Below are 22,559 nucleotides of genomic sequence, written 5' to 3'. Positions count from 1 at the left end.
ATAAAGATTTGAAGCTTTTTATGGATAAGTATGTGTTGCATGGTGATTTTAATACTTTAGATATGGATAACATGGATGTTGTTTTGGGATATCCTTGGATGGAATCTGTGGGTACTATCAATATTAATGTGCAGAAGAAATTCTTGAAGCTCTGGTATAAAAAGAAGAAAATTACATTACAGGATATTTCCATCAATAAATAGGTAGAGTCCACGGAGGCTGAAGCAGAAGATGTTCCAGGGACTGACATATCAGATGATGAACCATTGATGGTCGACAACCAAACACAAACATCAAACCAGGTACCAGAAAAACATGTAGAGGCTGAAGCAGAAAATGTTACATCAGATGAGGACTCAGTGGTTGAAGTAATATTTGAAGATAAGAAACAACAGCAAGCACCACAATAGGTACTAGATACCCATCAACCAGCAAGAAAACAACCAACAAGATGGAAACAAATTAGCGACAAGGACAACAGCCCCCGCATGTCATATAGAGAGGGTCGACGATCCACCTACTATACATCAACACAGAAGAGCTACGAGGATCAACTTCCATCTCAAGCAAGCGAGGCACCAGCTAGATCGAGAGTTCACCTTTCTCTTGGATGGCTAGATGCATGTGCATGGTATCAGTGGACTACTCTTTTGAGTAGATCTTATTATTTGTGTTATTCCCATGTTTCAGGGACAAAACATGTCAAGGGGGGTGGAATGTAGTATACCTAGGGGGGATAATATGGGGTATAAAGGGAGGTACCCAAGGGAATAATGTAATAATGGGATGGGCCATAGTAATAAATAAGGTGGTTAACCTATATCATGTAAGGGACCACAAGTATTTAGCAATAATGTAATGGGCCCATGGTATTAGATAGATGGTATTGAGGGAACCATGGTAATGACCCATGGTATTGTATGTATGAGGCCTATATAGAGGCTAGAGACTCCCCATTGAAAGGTGTAAACGATTATTGTATGAACAGGCATATGGCTTGTGGAGTGTTCTCCTTCCTTAAGGAGTGAATGTATGGTGTTGCCCTACCTTAAGGGTTTGATATTAATAAACAAAAGCATTTCTATCTATTCAAATCTTGTTATTTCTTGGGTTTATTTGCATTGTCTTATATTTTCATACCAAATCTATAACAGATAAAAGTCTAAAAAATACATTGTTCAAGGGTTCAAAGTTTTTGGAGGTTTGAAGTCATGAAGACAATGTAATGAAGAAATCTCTCATGAACTCAATAATAGAAATTAGTTTTGATTCTAGCAGTGGGTGTTGTTGCAAGATATTTTTTCCCTTCTATTTGTGTTATTCCAATTATAATTTTGCCTCTTTGGAATGGTGTATGATGCAAAAAGTTGTTTCAATTAAGACTCATGAATTTACTTACTGGTACTCATGTGCTTTAAATTTGAAACCCTTAATGAGCACTCCACATTCAATAAATTCACTCACAACTTCCTTTTCTGATCATAATTCTCTCTATAGAGTTTAGGCTCAGATTCTTAATTGCATGCGCTAAAACCCTGTCTTATTTATTTTCTTCTGCACGATGTCTTTAATTTAAGGCCTCTGAAACCCTCATTATTTATGGACAATCTAGTTTTAAGACTAAATTTTTTGAATTAAATAATTCATTGCATATCTCATGGCCTATCCCTCCAACCACAAATTATAAAAGTTTTTATCAACCTTTCGATGTCCCGGGCACTCGTTACCTCATAGACATGAACTGTCTCCAGGGAAACAATAAACTGACCTTATTATCATCATGATTAATTTTTATACATAGCTACATCATACAATACTATTGACATGACACTCATTCATGAAGATAATTAGAATGATAAACATGTGATTTACTACCTGAGTATAAATCTTACTAGTACAAAGATCAAGTACTCACATGTGGAGAATTTTACCATGGAAGGTGTTCAAGCTATCCAAATATTTCATCATTATATATTGCAACGTAAAACTACTACAATTTTTTATTGGAACCCCATGATCTATATTCTTACTCATCAATTTCTAGGGGGAAATACTCGAAATGGATTGTTATTCTACAAGAGTTTGATTTGGAACTTTTTAAATCCAAATATAAGAAATCCTTATGAGGTTCTGAGGACTTCCTTCTTTGTGACGAGGCTTCGCCACCATCTCCACTAAGTTTGATGTTGCCGCCAACTTTGGTTATGTTCCAAGACGCCTCCATTCATCTTTTCATTTTTCTTTTATGGACTTATGTCAGCAAACTTCGACTGGGAATAAATCCTGATCTAGGAGGCCATTTTTAGACTTCCACATACTGTTGGAAAACTCATTCAAATAAATTTCAAGTGTATACCTTGACCTCATTTTATACCTGAAAAATGGCTTAAAACTCTCTGTTGTTCTTTGCTCCTGGACTCTTCTTCTTGTGCTTAGTACCTACACTTCAAAGACATTTTGCAAGGTTAAAGATATTATTGGAGAGGTATTTCCATTCACTCACTGACTATGCTATCTCCAAGAGTATGTGAGTTGATCACTTGAGGCAAAAACTCCTCCAAAGTCTGGGACTCCCAACCATCATAGTCTTCTTTTTATGGCTTCTCCAATAATCCTGCTACTATGATGATTCTTTACCAGAGACTACAGTAACCATAGGTTTCCCCCTGAGCCTAACACATCAAGCACATCAAACTAGCCCAATTACCATCATATCTAGGCTATGGGACATCAAAGCCAACATCTTCTACCACAAACATTCATGCTAGTCTGGTTGACATCAATGCCAACACTCTTGCCAATAGCCAGACAATTCCAACTACTCAACACATCTCCCAACATGATTGTTGACATCAATGCGAACACACTTGCAGCCACTAGCCATCTAGATAATGTCAATTCTCCAACAACTGATGCTTACATGTTCAATTTCTATTTACTTAATACCTTCAACAGAAATACTACAAGCATCATTTACAATTTTATATTATGCAACAAAGAATGTTTGTATCTAATAGATTGGAAGCTTTGTGAACTTGCTTTCTCTAGGAATAAATTGTAGGTTTTAAACCTATAGAGAAATTCCCTGCAAAATAATTCTTAAAAAAAAAATATACAATGGTGAGAGCATAAAACATAAAATAGATATACACAAATAGTTTCCCTGGATCCCAAAACCGGGACTAACAGATTGATTTTTCATTATATTCCTTTCAATGTTATAATACATATATATACATATTGAAGCATTCATAAACCCCAATCCATTAACCCTGGATTAGAACATAATCATAGTTCCCTTGGCAAGATCTACAAAATACCATGCGCAGAAAACCATCGTGCCAAAAAACATGTGTAAAACCCATGCACAAAACTATAGGTAGGTCCACCGACCTAATATAGGGTCCAAATTTTATTTTCCCAAACTGCTTCCCCAGACCCTATAGAGGAGGGCTACTACCTCCCTCAAACCCCCCTGACAAGGGGGATGCCAATCCCTCTATGGCCCCCCCACTGCGCCTTGTGCAACGAAGGGAGAGCTCCTGCCCCCCTCTATCCCTTCGCTTCACCAGTGGGGCTAGTCATGGGAAGAATATAACACACACCTAACATTCTACCACTTGTTTTCTTTCCACACAGGGGGTCACATGAGAGCTTAGTCATTGACCCACCCCTACAATGCCCATTGTTTCTCTACACAAAGAAAGCTTCCCGGTGCTCACAAACTTCATCAATGCATTTGCAACATTCTTGAAAGTGTCCACCTTTACCAGTGACACATTTTTTTCCTTAACCATATCCCTCACAAAGTGATGCTGAACATCAATATGCTTCGTCTTTGAATGATAAATTGGGTTCTTTGCCAAGAAAATTGCACTTTTGATATCACAGTATATCATGATAACTCGTTGTACTAATCCCATACTTGAACACAATCTATAAAACCAAACTGCCTCTTTGCTTTCATGAGTGGCTTCCATGTATTTTTCCTTTGGATTTGATAGTGCCACTACAAACTGTCTCTTGCTCATCCAACTGACTGCACCTCCAAATAGGTTAAAAACATACCCACTTGTAGATATTCTATGATATAGATCTCCATCCTAGTCTGCCTCAACAAATCCATGGATGTCCAAAACTTTGTCCAATCCTAGTCTTCCTTGGTAGCACAGACCATAATCACTAGTGCCACGCAAATACCTGAAAACCCACTTCATTCTTGTCCAATGCTCCTTGCCTAGTTTTGACATAAATGTGCTCAATACTCCAACTACATGTGCAATGTCTGGTCTAGTTCACATGATTGCATACATCATGCTACCGACTGCACTTGTGTATGGAACACGAGACATTTCCTCTTCCTCTTCTTGTACCTTGAGACACTATTCAACAGATAAATTTACACCTATAGGAATAGGAACCTTCACCGGTTTACTATCCTGCATATTAAAACTCTATAGTATTGTATCGACACACTTCCTCTGGCTTAACCAAAGTATTCTCTTTTCCCAATCTCGTTTAATTTCCATGCCTAAAATATAGTTTTCAACACCAAGATCCTTCATGCCAATTTTGGAGGACAATTGGGTCTTAAAATCCTAGATAAATCCTTTGTTATTTCCAATCAACAACATATCATCCACATACAAAACGAAATGAATAACACAGTCATCAATTAATTTAAAATGCATAGGGTGATCTACTTTTCTTCTCGCGAAGCCAAGTCCCCCTATAAATGTATCAAATTTATAATGCCACATCCTTGGTGACTATTTTAACCCATATCAATACCTTTTTACCCTGCATACTAGTTCTTTCTTTCCCTTCACCACAAAGCCTTCAGGTTGCTTCATGTGGATCTCTTTTTCCAAATCCCCGTGAAGAAATGTTGTCTTCACATCCATCTGTTCTACCTCAAAATAGAAAGCAACAACAGATAAAAGTAATATAATAGAAGCTACCTTGGGAATTAGAGAAAAAATATCACCAAAATCAATTCCCGGTACCTGGAAATAACCTTTTGCTACCAATCGAGCTTTTTATTTCTCCACCTTACATTCCACATTCATATTCTTCTTAAAAAACCATTTTCTTCCAATGGGTTTCCTTCCATCCGACAACTCCACCAGATCCAAAGCCTCATTTTTATCCAAAGATCCCATTTCATCAGCCATGGCCTCTTTCCAGATTTTGCCATCCTCTGAATCCACTGCCTCCCAGACAGTTCTGAGATCATCACCAATAATGGATAAGGAAAATTTTGAACATAAAGCATATGGAATCTACCTTTATGGCTACCTTATTTCTCAAATTGATCTTCTCACAGTTGGAGTTTATGTCTCTTCATCTTTTTCTTCCCTTCTGCTATAGAGTCTGATTCTTCCTTCTTTATCTCAAACTCTATCTTCTCTGGTTCCTTTGGTAGGACTTCATGTTGAATAACATATTGCATCTCTCTAAACACTAGATCTCAGTTGTATACAACCTTCCTTGTTTCTCAGTTCCAAAGATTATATCCTTTTAATCCATTCTTATACCCGATAAAGACGCACCTTTCAGATTTACTATCCAACTGGTTCTTTTCTCCTTTGGATCATGTATATATGCATCACACCTAAATACCCTTAGATGTGAAAGAGAGGGTCTCTTACCAGTCCATACCTCATGTGGAGATGTATCCTCCAACGCTAATGAAGGTGATCTATGAACCAAGTAACATGCAGTCTCCACTATCTCTACCCAAAATTCTTGTCCTAACCTGACACCATTGAACATGCTTCTTTTCTTTTCCATCAACATCCTGTTCATTCTTTTTGCAACTCCATTTTTTTGAGGTGTGTATGTAGTAGTATTCTGTCATGCTATACCACACTTCTTATAGAACTCTTAAAATTCCTTCTTGCAGAACTCTCCACCATTATCTATCCTAAACACCTTTATCTTCTACTCTGTCTCGTTTTCCCTTAGAGCTTTAAATTCTTTAAACCTTTCAAAGACTTTAGATTTCTTCTTGAGGTAATATATCCATGTATTCCTTGAGAATTCGTCTATAAATTATACATAGTACACAAACTTACCCAGTGATGCAACCGACACAGGTCCAAACACATCAATGTGCACAAGCTCTAATATCCCTTTCGCCCTCATAGCTCTATATGGGAAACTCACCCAATTTTCTTCTCATATACATAATATTAACATAAATCGAAATCCAGAGAGAAATTAGACATACGTTCCACCATACCATTACCATGAAGTATTTGAAGGCCCTTCTCTCAAATATGTCCAAGCATTTGATTCATATCATGGTCTTCTCTCCAGAGACCTCTAGATTTTCTGCTCCGCTTTCAGGAACCATAGAACTATTGCACCCATCAATAACAATACTATCCAAAAGCTTGTATAGATTTCCAATACAAATTTCCCACATCAATACCAATTCTCCCTGAACTAGCTTGCAAGTATCTTTCTCGGACATTGTTTTTACATCTACATCATCCATCTTGCTTCTAGGAATCAGATTTCTGGCCAATGTAGGAATATGCAGAACACCAAGAAGTGTTCTGATCCTTCAACCTTGTAACTTCGGCTTGAATTTTCTGTGTTCGACAAATCTACCCTTCCTATCATCCCCTAAGAATACATCACCAACATCATATTTATCATACTCACAGAACCAATCCCTATGGGGAGTGAAGTGAAAGGATGCACCTGAGTCAATCAACCATGCCTCATGATCTACATGTGTACTTGAAGAAGAAGCCAAGTACACATCCCCATCTTCATTAGAGGTGGTTTTTTCCTTTGCAAAAGGAGCATCATCAAATCCCTTTTAGGAGCTTTAGATCTACAACCCTTTTTGTAATGCCCTTCCTTTCAACATTTCTAGCACACCTTTACAAGTTTTCCCAGAGATTTAGATCTCCCACTCGAGGACTTATGTTTGTTTTTGTTATGGGACCATCCTTGTCTAGAGAAGGCATCTCCATTCCATCCCTCCATATTTTTTTGTCTCATCTCCTATGACAACAAGGATGAGGCTATTTCATCAAACTTCAAGGTGGTTGTATTGCTACCTATTGCAACAAACATACTATCTTGCGAATCTGGTAAAGAACACAACAAACTGATGCACTTATCTTCATCTGAAATTTTAATTTCAATAGATAACAATTGGCTTAACAAAGTATTAAAGACATTCTGATGCTCTGTCACCATGTCTCCATCCTTCATCCTTAGGTTATACAACTTTTTCCATAGGAATAATTTGTTCACCAGAGACTTAGATTGGTACAATGTCCCTAACTTGTCCCACAAAGCCTCCTTTGTAGCTTCCCCTGATATATTCAATAATACTGAATCGGAGACACACAAACATATTGTGCTCTTTTCTTTCTGATCCATATTCACCTAGTATTTAGCTGCCATTGTCGTTGGTTTAGTACCCAAAACTACCACGATCCAATGATCTTTATCCACCAATAGATCCTCCATCGTGAGTTTCCACAGCTAGAAACTCTTACCATTAAATTTCTCGATCTCTATCTTTCCACTGGTCGCCATCTTCTTTCACCACAAGAATCAATCATGTAGATCTCATATTGAACAGGGTCTGTTATCACTCAAAAATTTCTCTAGAAGCTATTAGAATAAAGAAAGAACCGAGGTAACCACTAACCAACTTTGAAGCATAGGCTCTAGCCAGCCTAAACTCATAGAGGGCTCTCTCTATATGATTTAACTTTGTTTGTTTGGATCTTAGGCTAGTTATGATTGTTCTAGAGGTTTTTTATTTTTATTTGGGATTGGGTGGTGGGATTACTTAAATATATGGATAAAATGATGTCTTTTAGACCATTGGGCTATGGAGTAAAACAACAAGGAAGAAAAACTGGATTAAATCACTAAAGGGAATGTTCAAAGGGAAAGATAGCAGAGTGTAGTTCAGATCTTTGAAACAGAGGGGTGAAATGGTTTCACTTAGGATGAGAGAGCAATTAAGGGTTCTCGGACTGGGAAATGAATGAGGAATGAAGGGGTAATCAGAATCAAAGGGCAATTAAGAATTCTTTAACCTGGATATTCAAGAAATCAACCTAAACCAAGGATCAATTAAGAATTCCTTAACTTAGATATCAGTAGAAAACATTTAAATGTGTCTCTTTCTTAATGTTTTCCCAGTTTCATTTCACTCATTATAAGAGGTAGCCCTATAAAATTTGAAAGGACTCCCTCTTGAAGGGCTACCTCTTATCATGATAGCATATTCATGGTCCATATCCACATGAGTCTACTTTTAGTTGAGTTCCCAAGGATCCAACTTGATTACCAAGTCTTTATTCATCATAATTTTCATAAGATCAACATATCTTACTTATTAAGTACCTACAACATTTATTTACAAGTACCATCAAGTAAAATATACAAGTACATGATCATAATCAAGTTTAGGGATTCCATGTAAACTTTAGGATTTCTAAATAAAACCCTAAGTTACCTTTTGAAACATCAACCCTAGAGTTTGAATTCCAATTCCAATTCTACCTTTACTAGGGGTAGTCATTTCTTCCTAGACTACCTACAAACCCTCGAGACCAAAATATAGGGTTTCTATGAGGAAAAAAAATAGAATAGAGTTATGGTTTCTCTTTAGGGTTTCTAAATACCTCAGTTCTCCAAGATTATGAGATGTCTTCTGGGAATGCTTCTTCAAGATGCCATGATCTTCTTACTATCCTTAAGAGAGATAAAACTTCAAATTATGCCAAAGCCAAAGGCTTCCTTCAAATGTTCTGGAAATTCCATTGATGTTATGATTCTTACAATGGCAGTGTCAACTTAAGTTGTTGTTGTTCAAGATTAAAAGATAATTGCTTGTGAGAAACAACAACTCTTATAATTCTTCCTAACTCATTGAGTTTAGGGCTTGCTCCATGTTGCACAATATTCTTCTTTTAGTAATAGATCAGGTACCTTTGGACACTAGATATCTGATATACATGTGCCCTTCCATTGTAGTTTCAATCATTAATATAGGGCTTTCAGTGATTAAAAAAGTAGCTTTAATACATTCTCAAAGAATGCAGATGTGATACTTCTTCGATGTACCACAATTTGTATGAGCGAGAGGTTGTTATTCATCTTGGTGATGACTGATTTACATATATCAAAGCTTTTTTAAAATGACTGCAACCCTCATAGGTTTATTGAAGGTATGGATCATACCTTCCAAGTAGGCTTAAAATTCCTCTATACAGTTCGGTCTTGTTTCCTTTTCAAGTGAATTTCTTGCTCATTGTTAGGGTTTATTCCTCTTCCACAAAACATATTGTTACCCTTATAATATTTCATAGAACCTTACTATTTTTCAGATGATTTCAAGGCACTTATATAATGCATGGACTGGGCATGTCACTTAGCTTATTGGACCCTTGAAAGGATGACATGAATACTCTGTCAAACTTTTCAACCTTCTAGCCTAGGTTTGCCACCTAATTTTTGAGGTAAAGTGGCTAAAAAATATTCCTCAAGCTCAGATTTCAAGGCTGATGTATATATATATTTCCTTGTGGATAGGTTTGAAACCCCTAGTTTCTAAATAGTAGTGATCCTTTTGTTGTTGTTGGGAACAGGTCCCCTAGGGTCAATTTTGGGGCTAAGAACCCATGTTTTGGGGCAGAAGGCCTGAATTTTTTATAAAGAAATGTAAAATCTCCACATTTTGTGGTCGTAGAGTGAGAAGATATCAAGAGTCAAAAAGGGTTTGCACCATTAGTCTAGATAGCTTGTGTCGACTTTAGAGATCTGCCCTTGGTTCGCAGACCATGGGATTGTATAAAAAGGAGGTATTAGAGGAGACTAAGGTAGTAAGTTAAGTGGGAGTCATTGACGAGTCTATAAAAGAGCTAAGAGCGAGAGTCTTAGTGTAGGAAAGAGGCTTTACAGCTGAGTGCCTAGAGACCTAGGGTAGAAGTTCGTAGCTAAGTGCGCAGACCCCTGTAGCTATGTATGTAGGGTAGTTTGAGTATGTACTAAAGATCTTGATCATTAATAATGAGAAGTATTCTAAAGTTACTGTGTATTTGACTTTTATCATTTGCATGCAATTATGTTATGTTAAAGCACTGGGTTTATGTTTTACTGCTAATTTGATACGTGAATCTATATGTTTCCATTTGTTATAAGAACACAAGAATAATATATGTTTATGCAAAGATAATATTAATTGCATGATAGAATGATCTGGATTTAAACAAGAATGCAACAAATTACAGAGATAACCATAAGCACAGAGATGCAGCAGAAAAAATACTTCATTTCATTAATATAAAATACTGAAATATGCTTACAAACAGCAATGGAAATAAACCAGCTAAGGCGATGGTAGCTTATCTCTGAGAAGAGATGTGATGGCTACATGCCTCTGAACTGTGTTACAATGAGGCTCGAAGGCCTATTTATTTTTGAGAAACATGGGAAACCCTAAACATCCAAAAACCTAACCCTAGAAGATGAAATGCCAAACTGTGGGCCCCGTTTGGGTAAATTGGTACATCAACTTCCCGGGGTCGTAACTTTGGCATATGATCTCCGTTTGACGCGTAAAATATCTCATTAGAAATATCTATCCGAGATCTATAACTTTTGGAAGAGAAACATTGGTCCATGAACCATGTTGCTCCCAGTTTTCCCAAAAAATGTCGTTTAGGGCCTCAAAACGGCTCCGGAAGTTCAGGACCCGAAAAACTGCTAAAAATAGTAAATTGTGCTACAATTAAGGAAACTGAAAAGCTGAAAGAAACAATGGTTGGGGTCCAAGTGGACTTTGTGGGTGGCCCCAAATATCCACTGGGATCATTCCGCCCCCCTTAGGAAGCAATGGTCCCCATTGCGTTGAGTTCCTCCATGAGATGAGGAAACTTCTGCTGAACTTGGTCCCTAGTGAGCCACTTGCCCTGGTGAAGGAGTTGGCCTGCTTTGACAACTCGATACAGTTGGATATTCTACTGGTGAGTGTGCTTGATCTATGTGGCCATGATCCAATCAGTTGCAGCTTGTTCCATGCAATCTAGATTTAACTCTGTGCGTGTGAGTTGTTCTGCAATGTCAGATGTGTCTAGTAATGGTGGAAAATATTGCCAAAGGTGGTCCACATTGAACATTGGGTGCAGGCTAAGAAATGGGGGAATGTTGAGCTCAAATGCATTGTCTCCCACAACCTTGGTAATGGTGTAAGGACCATATCAGAGTGGACTGAGTTTCCGATAGGCTCTGGTAAGGCGTTCCTTTTGCAAATGCAACCAGACTTTGTCACCCACCTGAAACTTGTGTGGTACCCGATGTTGATCATGTTGCTGCTCGTACTTGGCATTTGATTTCTCCAGAATGTCATGGACCTATTGGCGAATATGTTGGATGCGCTCAATGAAGTTGTTTTCCTTATCTGTTTTAGACTGGACATGAGCTGAATCTGCGTGAGTAGCTGCAAATGGCATGGCCACATCAATGGGACATAATGGTTGGAATCCCAAGCCCACCTGAAAAGGGTTGTGGCCAGTCGAGCTATGGAGAGCCTGGTTGTAGCTGTGTTAAACATAGGGGAGGCTCTCGTCCCATGTACGTGGATGCTTTGATTTGTACATGCGCAGAATGTGTACAATAATCCTGTTGACAACCTCTGTTTGGCCATTAGTTTGAGGATGGAAGGCTGTGGACTTAGTGAGCTTGGTGTCTAGCATCGACCAGAGACTGAACCAAAATGTACTGAGGAACCTGTTGTCCGGATCCGAGATGATAGACTGTGGCATCCCAAAGTGTACCCACATTCATTCAAAGAAGAGTTTAGCAGTGGCATCTGCTGTGATATTCTTCTTGCAGGTTGCCATAATGGCCATCTTCAAGACCCTGTAGACGACCACAAAAACACAGTTGTTTCCATGCTTAGTGGAAGGAAGGCCTGACATGTAATCCATGGAGATGGATTCCCAAGGTCGACTAGGGGTAGGCAGCAGGGTATAAAGGCCTTGCTTCTTGATGGTCGGTTTGGCAGTGGCGCAGGCAATGCATGATCTGGTGTACTTCTTGACATCCTATCGAAGATTCGACCAATAGAAATACTTTTGCAATACTACCACCATTTTCTCAACCCTGAAATGCCCAGCAGCCCGACTGTAGTGTGCTTCCCAAATCATCTTGGCATGCTCGCTTGAAGGAACACAAAGGTGACCTTGGTGGCATAACAAGGCATCTTGGAGGTGAAAATCTGGAACATGCTGACCCTCAAAGAGTGTCTGGTATGTGTGGCCGAATTATGGGTTGCTTTTGTAGAGACGTGGCCAATCAGAAGTCTTGTGCCCAAAAGAGTTGAGCACGGTGGTTAATGCCATGATTAGTGATCGATTGAGGAAATCTACAACATTATTGGTGCTACCCTTCTTATATTTGATATTCAAATGGAACTGTTGCACGTATGTGGACCACTTCTGATGGCGATCATTCTGTAATTTCCCTTCGGTCTCTATGAACTAGAGGGGTCGGTGGTCTGTGTGGATGACCGTTTCCTTCCCCAAAATGTAATGTTTCCATTTTCGGTAGACCTGCATAATGGAATACATCTCTTTGTCATAAGTGGGATACTTCCAGACTGTGTCTAAAAGTGTCTCACTGTGATATGCCACTAGATGCTTGTGTTGAGTAAGGACTGCCGCAATAGCATAGTCAGAGGCATCTGTCTCGACCTCAAATGGTTGTTGCAAGTCTGGCAATGCGAGCACTGGTGCCGAGCAAAGGTGATCTTTCAACTTTGTGAATGCCTTCTGTTGAGATTCAGACCAAAAGAATTTTGCTTTCTCTCCTTCCTTGGTGACTTGACTCAAGGGCCACGTGATATGAGAAAATCCCAACATGAACCTGCGGTAGAAGTTGGCAAGACCTAGAAAGCTGCGGAGCTCTGTTAGAGTGTGGAGAGGGCTAATCCTGAATGACTTGGATCTTGGTTGGATCCACATGCACCCCCTGTTCAACAATAATATATCCCAGATATTGAACCTAGGTCATGCCAAAAGTTCATTTCTCCATATTGGAACATAACTTGTGTTGTCACAATGTTTAGAGAACTTGTCGGATGTGGTGGAGGTGCTCTTCCCAGCTCTGGCTTAATATCACGATGTCATCCAAGTATACCACTACAAATGAGATGGTGAATGGCTGCAAGATGTCATCCATTAGCCTCATGAAGGTTGTAGGAGAATTCGTCAATCTGAAAGGCATAACCAACCATTCAAAAAGGCCCTCCTTGGCTTTGAAGGCAGTCTTCCACACATCGGAGGGTTCGATTTGTACCTGGTGATATCTTGACTTCAAATCGATCTTGCTGAAATATTTTTCCCCTCTCAGTTGGTCCAGGAGGTCATCAATCCATGGGATCGGGTACCTATTACGGACAATGATATTTTTCAACGCCCGATAGTCAATACAAAGTCTCCAAGTCCCATCCTTCTTCTGTACCAACACGATCGAGCTCCCACAGGGTGATGAACTCGGACGGATGTGACCTTTCTGTAGTAGCTCCTAAATCTGCCTCTTGATTTCATCATTCTACAGAATGGAGTCCTGATAGATTGGTCCATTGGGCAGTGACGCACCTGGGGTCAGATCGATGGAGTGCTTGACCTAACAATGCAGAGGAACCCCTGTGGGGGAGGTGAATATGTCCGCGTACTCCTCCACGACCTTGTCCATCTGTAGTTGTCATGCGAAGGGGCCATGTCTGGAGGTCGTGGCCACTGTCTTCTTCTTTCCTTGAGGGCGTATCATCAGGAAAACAAATTTCCCGGTTTTGGAAATGAGCTTACTGCATTGTTTGCAGTAACCAAAGAGATGGCGATAGGCGGTGGTACCTTCGGTATGCTGTACAACTTATTTCCCAAAGTAATAATAACAGCACGAGGCCTTGATTCATACACAGCATGTCAATTCCACAAGTATGGTCATCCTAATAGTACATCACAAACTTCAAGGGGAACAATGTCACACAATACCTCATCCATGAAGGGCTTGATGTTGTATGCAAGGCAACACTGCTGGCTCACGTGAAGATATCGTCCTTGGTGAAGCCACCCGATGGTGTATGGTTGTGGATGTGCTATGGTCGGTAAGCCCATCCACTTCACGACCTCTGCCGAAATGAGGTTCTTTTGGGTCTCGCTGTCGACAATGAATTGTAGCGAGGATCCCTTTACCCACATTTGGGAGTGGAAGAGACACTCCTCCTCCTCTGGATCTTCGGGTTCCTCCTTCTAGATCTTTGTGGTGGCAACGGTGGCGTTGGGCTGCGCATCGATAATCTGCTTCCCTTTGTCATTTCCCTTGTCGGGTTATGACTCAAAGTCGGAACATGCATCTGATTCTGAAACCTATAGCTCAGCCACCAATGACTACTTGGCCCGACACTCACTTGTGTTGTGAGTGGATCTCTTATGGAACTCACACCATTTTCCCGTGTCCTTTTTCGGCTTCATGGCACTATTCTTTGCTTGCAACTTTGGCGGGTTGTCTTGGGCTGCCCCGCCTTGGCTTTGTCCTTTGTTCTACCTTTCGCTTGCTTCAGATTTGCAGATCCAAAGTCTCGCTTCTTCTGTTTAAACTTTTGCTCGACCTTGACAGCATATCGGTATGTTGTGCCGAGCGAGGAGATGTTCAGGAATTCTATTTCTTCCTAGATGTACTTGTGCAGGAAGCCATGGTATTTGAGTATCAAATGCTGCTCTGAATCCTTGATACCCAACTTTTTGCAAAGGGTATGGAAAATATTGGTAAACTCTGGCACGTCTTGGTCCCTTCCCTGCTGCAGCGTGGTCCACTTTATGTATTGATCCTCATAGCTTCCGACAGGGTAGTACTGCTCCTTGATGGCATCCTGGAATGAATTCTAGGTGGGTGCGGCTGAAAATAGTGAGCCGGTATTTTCATCCTTCTGCTCGCAGTAGGTTTCCCACCAGTCCTTGACGTGGGGGGCTACTTTGAGAAGAGCGAAAACAATATTTTCCCGACTCGAAAATTCATGAACAGAAAAATAACCCTCTAGTAGATTTAACCATTTATCTATGGCATCTGCGTCTATCTAACCCTCGAATATGGGGATTTAAAATTTAACTTGTACCTTATAGGGCATGGTGTTTCCAGAGTAGCTGCTGGAAGCCGATGCATTGCCTTTGGTAGCTGCTGAAGGATCTGGGCAAAGTTGTCCATCATCGTGTTCCTTTATCACTCGAGGGCTTCTTCGAGCAAGATTTTGGTAGGATCTCCTACCCCCTTCTCTTTCTTCTCATCTACCATGGGAGGCTATCGGGATTTGCGACGCTGGCCTTGCAAAGGTTTAACCAGTTCAATCCCTAACTTCTTATATCCCGACCTCATTGGGGACATGAAAAGAAAAATAGAGAAAAAGCAGACCGCTCTGATACTACTAATCCAGATTTAAACAGGAATGCAACAAATTACAAAGATAACCATAAACACAGAGATGCAGCAGAAATAATACTTCATTTCATTAATGTAAAATACTGAAATATGCTTACAAATAACAATGGAAATAAACCAGCTAGGGTGATGGTAGCTTATCTCTCAGAAGAAATGTGGCGGCTACATGCCTCTGAACTGTCTCACAATGAGGCTTGAAGGCCTATTTATTTTTGAGAAACATGGGAAACCCTAAACATCCAAAAACCTAACCCTAGAAGATGAAACACCAAACTATGGGCCCTGTTTGGGTAAATTGGTACATCAACTTCCCGGGGTCGTAACTTTGGCATACGATCTCCATTTGAAGCGTACAATATCTCGTTAGAAAGATCTATCCGAGAACTACCACTTTGGGAAGGGAAACATTGGTTCTTTAACCATGTTACTCCCGGCTTTCCGAAAAAAATGTCGTTTAGGGCCTCAAAACAGCTCTGTAAGTTCAGGACATGAAAAAATGCTAAAAATAGTAAATTGTGCTACAATTAAGGAAACTGAAAAGATGAAAGAAAAAATGGTGGGGGTCTAAGTGGACTTGGTGGGTGGCCACGAATATCCACCTGGATCATAGAATTAGCAAGTACTTCGGATAATTTGGGCAATCGTGCAATAGAAGGGCCCACAGAGGTGCGTAAGTGTTTAAATCACTTGCTAGGGTTGCACGAAGCTTAAATCATTTGCTAGGGGTGCGCGAAGGGCAATGCAGACCTTCACGAAGGTTCTGAAGGGTGAATAAAGAAGTACATCGATAAGACCTAAGGGCTTATCGATTTGTGTGAAGGCAGAGTTAAGGTAGGAAACTGATATCACAGTCATCTCAGGGTACGGAAACTTGGTTCCTACATTCCCCCATATTGCTTCAAGTGAGACTTCAGTCTGTGCTCTGCAGATTGATGTCGAAAGGCCCAGTAGTGTACGGATTTGCTTGGCTGACTAATGCTGAACCTAGGTCAGGGCCCATCAAGCCAACAAATGGTTCCGTTGCCGGGACCGGGATCTTCATAACAAGATGTCTGATGTCGCATCATTGGAACCCAACTAAGAAAGAGATCAAAGATTGGTTAGATAGAAATATCCATGAATTCATGGCACAAGAGAACAGGAATCCACGATTGACAAGAGAACAGTGGTTGGACACATATCTGTACATAGAGATACATGAAATCTTCTTCTGTTCCTTCCCAGTTGAATTATACGAGTGGATCACGAAGTTGGCAGACGACAAAGGAAGGTGGAGGCTTCACAGTCTGATTGTTTGGACACTAGATTTAGTGCGGAGATTGGAAGCCTCTGAAGATAATATTGCACGCGTTGTCAATCATTGGCTCGACCACATCATAGGAGGGTTTGTGACAGAGTTCGTGGTCGATACTTCTGTCAGTTATAGCAAAGCAGAGCGCCGCTTCTTCAAGGGACCACGAGGTAAGTACTTGAAATCATTAAATACTTGGATTAAGATGATCTTGTGTGAAAAGCGGGTAATGTAGTTACCTTGATGTTCGTAGCTACACGAAGTGGAAGGACTTTCAAGGACGGAGGTAGAAAAGGTCCTGAATATAGCCCGCTGATTGAGCCTCCTTTAAGAAATGACAAAGGAGCAGCATAGGCTTCTCTGCTGAGTGTCGTTTAGTTGATAAGACAAGAGTTCCCATGAATACCTACACCACGTCCATCTTCACCTCATCCATCCACACTGCCTCCATCTTCACTTCCGCCGATTACACCCTCTCCCACACAACCACCACCTCCATTCAATATGGTGCACTCAGTTAAGCTACTTGTGTTCAAAGGTGTAGGGAATGAAGATCCAGACCAATTTTGGTTTGTCATGAAGGCTATATGGGAAGCTTAGGGTATCACAGACAACCAAATGAAGAAATATACGTTGGTTAGTGCTTTGCAAGATCACGCACTAACTTGGTACATAAAGTACTGCACTAATAACCTGATGTTCAGGTTGGTGGATATCCAGATTGCACTGAATAAGGAATTCAATAGGCCTACGTCGGAAGTGCAATCCATTGTGGGATTCAAAGACATTACGATGAATCCTGGGGAGACGCCCAGGGATTTGGATCAAAGATTGAAGTGTATGATTTGGGAAGCTAGCATGAATCTGACAGATGGGCAGCACCACGAATGGTTTGTGGCCTCGCTCCTGCCCCACCTAAGGGTTGTGCTATCACAACAGAAGATCGCAACCTAGGTAGAAGCTCTGGAGATCGTGATGAGATTGCATGAGATGCCAATGCATGATGCTACTCTAGGTGTTCAACAGATTCATGCGCAATTGCAGAACCTCTGCCTTGAAATGCAAAGTTTTAAGAAGGACATAACAACTCAACCAGAGGCGTACAAAGACGTCTGGTGCCTGAAATGCAAGGGCCATGGACATGACAAGGATCACTGCCTAGTCTTTGTGAATTACATTGCAGAAGGGGGAGCAATGCCTCTGAGGCCGGAGGTTGCAGCAGGGCCAAGTACAGGGCCCGTGCTATGGTTGTATAAATTCCCACTATAGATCAACAGATTATGAAATATAATAAAACACAATACAATATCTACTTTTACAACACTTTGCGGAAGCTTAATCGAATTGAGCAAGATAAAGAGAACACATATAACTAAGAATAAGAAATCAATCACACATTACACAGAAGAAATAACCTAGGGAAAGCCTCATCCTAAAACCCCAACATTGTATTATCATACAAGTGGAAATCTTGTTCAAGTTACAAAAAGAATCAGCTCTCAAGCTATCTTGCTCTCTCTACAATCAAACAATATAGCTCACAGATTGAATAGACATTGTATATGTCCTCCTCAAGCCCTCCAAGCCTCCTATTTCCTTGCGCAATTTTTCTTGGGGTCCGGTGAAGCCACATGTGTGAATTGGCCTCATCACACTCACAAAACTTGAAGAAGTAACTGCACAATACTCAAGGAAAGAATTCCTTCTACATGCAAGGAATATTCACAATGGAATATTCTAGCAACTGATAGTACACTGCCCCTCCATTTGATCTCAACTGGGTCTCTGTCTGAACTAACATGCATGAGTTATTTATGAGAGAATATTCAGTTATATGAAGTGCAATAGTTACATGCATGCAAGCATTAACTAACTGAACTTACATTAATTCAACAAACTATTTGAATTAATCTAAGTGGACTTGACTTAGTTAACTAAGTCAACTAATTACAACTCAATATTACAACTCATCCTTATCTATTTAACTGATGGATAAAATCCTCAATTAATGGAGAAACTGTTGCATGTCCCCACATAGACTTCATGTTTTATTTTCCTTAACTAATTAACTCAAGATGAATTAATTAATTATTTTATAAACAGCTGCTAAGATCAAATTCGAATTTTACTTCATTATTTTAGTTCAGGGACTAACTAAAATAGGAAGGTATCCCGAAATGCTATTTATAAAATGCTATTTTTGGCACTTCCATTTTTCATTCCTTATAGCTATGTTCAACAATGGTTGAACTGCTATTTATAGTAGTGCTATTTTAGCATTTCTATTTTTAGCATTTCTTGTTGCTATTTTCAACACTCCCTCTCAACAAGAAACAGATTATCAGTAACCCCAATCCTGTCTCTGTGGAACTCGAACTTGCATTTTGACAATCCCTTCGTCAATATATCTGCATCTTGTTCCTTGGTCGAAACATACAACAATGACATGATCCTCTTGAACACATAGTCTCGAAGATAGTGATACCAAATATCAATGTGCTTGGACCTGTCATGAAAAACTGGATTCTCAGAGAGTTTGATACAACTCTGGTTATCACAGTAGATCACTGTAGGATCCATCCTCTAACCAAACAATCCCACCAGAATCTTCCACATCCAAATGGCCTCACATGCAGCCTGACTAGCAGCCATGTATTCAGCCTCTATTGAGCTAAGTGCAATTGATCCCTATTTCTTGTTGTACCAAGAAACTACAACTGAACCAAGGTTGAAGATTCCTCCATAAGTGCTATTCCGATCTGATGGACTCCCTGCCCAATCTGCATCTGTGAAGCCCTGAAGCTTCACTCCCTCTGTCCGTCTGTACCACAATCCAAACTGAGATGTGCCTTTGAGTTATCTCAGCACATGCTTCGCTTCCTTCCAAAACAGCTTGGTAGGCTGAACCATAGCTTGACTTAGCTGGTTCACAACAAAGCATAAGTCGGGTGGTGTGTTCGCCAGATACATAAGTGAACCCACCAGCTATCGATAAACAGTAGCAGCTACTACCTCACCTAAAGTAGCATCCTCTGTTACACTAAAAAATGTCGCCATGGCTATTTACAGTTAGTATGGCTCTATCAACAGTCATGCTATCCTCTTAGGCAAGTCTTATGCCTCTGCTCTCCATGTCAAACTCCAGAAAGAGAGAAAGTCTTTATAAATGTTTTTATCTCTGGGTACGCAGGTTCTCTCAACCTTACCTGCGGGTACGCACCCAATGTTCACAAAAGCTGCGTCTTTGGACGCTCTGTATGTAAAGGGGCAGGTGCGTCCCCCTGGAAAGGTCAAAATGCGCAAGTTTCATCTTTAAAAAGTTACTTGTGGTCATTTCTAGAGCATTCTAGAAGGTTGTTCGACGTGTATTGAGCGCCTCCAGATGGTTCATGTACCCCTACCAAAGAGGAACTTATCCCATCAATAAGGGAGCTATCCCATCCAAAGAGGGGATTATCCCATTGATGGTGGACCTGATTAACTTCCTCTTGAGCACTCTAAATACAGGCATTGGGCCAAAAGGAAGGGAGGTTAGAAGCTATACATTTCTATGGGTAGATGCTGCTGGAATTAGGACTCCCATTTAGAAGCTTGTGAGGAGAGATTGCCATCTTTGCTTGTTCTATTTGGAAGTGGGTGAGCTTTGTCAAAGTAAAGGAGAACTCTTGATGGACCCTGGGAGGGACTTGCACAACACCAAGGCTCAGGTTGTATTTGTTCCTTTTGTTACCTATTAATGCAAATGAGTCCATTCTTCTCAATAACTTGTTATTTATGAGTTGTTTCATGTACTCCTTGGTCTATGTGTTAAATATGTTTTATTCGATGAGATTATCAAGTGCTATTTAATCGTTTGATTGTTAGTGTATGCAGGTTTCAAAGTGAAGGAGGATCTCATCCGGATCAGCGGAGCTGGACTGCTACAACAGCGTTGGACTACAGGTAGGATTTAAACACTTGATTTCCCATATAGTAAATGCATGTTTAGAGAAGGATTGCTCTTGTTTGTCTTGTTTGTCACTAGAGAGTCTTAGGCTCCTAGGGAGGTTGGTTGTGTCCGCACAATCGACTCTTTCCGCCTGACAAATTGGCGACTCCACTGGGGACTCCATTGATGTGAAAGTCTTTTCCTTTGTATGAACTTTGCTCTGAGAAAATTGGTTTATTTTTCTGGTTTTTGGCTCTGTGACTTTGTTTTTGGGTGGGTTAGCTTAGGGTTAGATTCATTTTAGTTTTTCTTGAATTTTCCAGTAGGACGCACCCTCTGAGCATTGCACAGTGCGTCTCTGGACGCACTGTCACTGTGTACACAGAGCGGGCCCGCACCTGTTTTAACGGGTTGCCTGTGTCCCCTGCTAAAATTTGAGAAAATTCCATTTTTTGCATTTTTTCTCTTAGATTTTTCTTTTTCTTAGTTTTTACTGCCCAGATCCATTAGTCTCTTGTCAAAGATCTTCACCTGAACTTGTTTCGATAGCATTGAGTGTTTTAGTGGATTTCATAGAAGTTTAAGCCCTAGGGTTTGATTTTTGAGTAGGTCTTGTAGTGACTTTGGCGGTAGAAGTTGTCAAGCCTTAGATCTCTCTGGTTTTGTCAGCATTCTTAGAAGTCAGACCTGTCATAAAGTCTACCTGTGAGAGCAACTTACCTTTGATTGGTCTCTTGGGCAAATTTCGAAGTGCTTGTTGATTGAGTCTTGAATTCCATTTTACAAAAAGAACAAAAAGATTTGAGTTTTGTTTTGACTAGTCTTTTGATTCTGCATTAGCTGGTCCTTGATTTGATTTTGGTCAAGTAAAACAACCTAGAATCATGAGAGCATCACCCGATGCAATGAGTGCTAAGTGAACTATTCAAAAATCATGAGAAATTAGTCACTTTACGACTACCTCTCATGGAAATGGTCATACGTTTGAATGACTTACTTAACGCAGTTGAATCCCAAAAATGATATCTAATATAATGCACTGCGTAAATCCCCCATACTTAAATTCAAAAAGAGTCAAGGGATCTCTACTTGAATGGTTCATGAGGCACAATACTTGCTAAGGTTTTGCAAATGGGGTAGCAAGCTAAGTGGGCTTGATTGTGGGGAAAAACTCCACAGTTAAGCGCGCTTGAGCCAGAGGAGTTCTGGGATGGGTGACCTCCTGGGAAGTCCTGGTTACCGGGTGCAAGCCCCGGAAGTGATGATTGATGCTATGTGATTCGTTCTCCACATTTCACTAGTTTCAATCCCACTTCTTCACCCCTGTGAGCATCACCCGATGCAATGAGTGCTAAGTGAACTATTCAAAAATCATGAGAAATTAGTCACTTTACGACTACCTCTCATGGAAATGGTCATACGTTTGAATGACTTACTTAACGCAGTTGAATCCCAAAAATGATATCTAATATAATGCACTGCGTAAATCCCCCATACTTAAATTCAAAAAGAGTCAAGGGATCTCTACTTGAATGGTTCATGAGGCACAATACTTGCTAAGGTTTTGCAAATGGGGTAGCAAGCTAAGTGGGCTTGATTGTGGGGAAAAACTCCACAGTTAAGCGCGCTTGAGCCAGAGGAGTTCTGGGATGGGTGACCTCCTGGGAAGTCCTGGTTACCGGGTGCAAGCCCCGGAAGTGATGATTGATGCTATGTGATTCGTTCTCCACATTTCACTAGTTTCAATCCCACTTCTTCACCCCTGTGAGCATCACCCGATGCAATGAGTGCTAAGTGAACTATTCAAAAATCATGAGAAATTAGTCACTTTACGACTACCTCTCATGGAAATGGTCATAC

Source organism: Pinus tabuliformis, chromosome 2_2 (assembly GCF_031772625.1).
Source record: "Pinus tabuliformis cultivar Carrire ecotype Pingquan chromosome 2_2, CPIR1, whole genome shotgun sequence".
NCBI lineage: Eukaryota > Viridiplantae > Streptophyta > Pinopsida > Pinales > Pinaceae > Pinus > Pinus tabuliformis.
The sequence above is the reverse complement of the archived record's forward strand: the minus strand, read 5'-3'. Positions refer to the sequence as shown.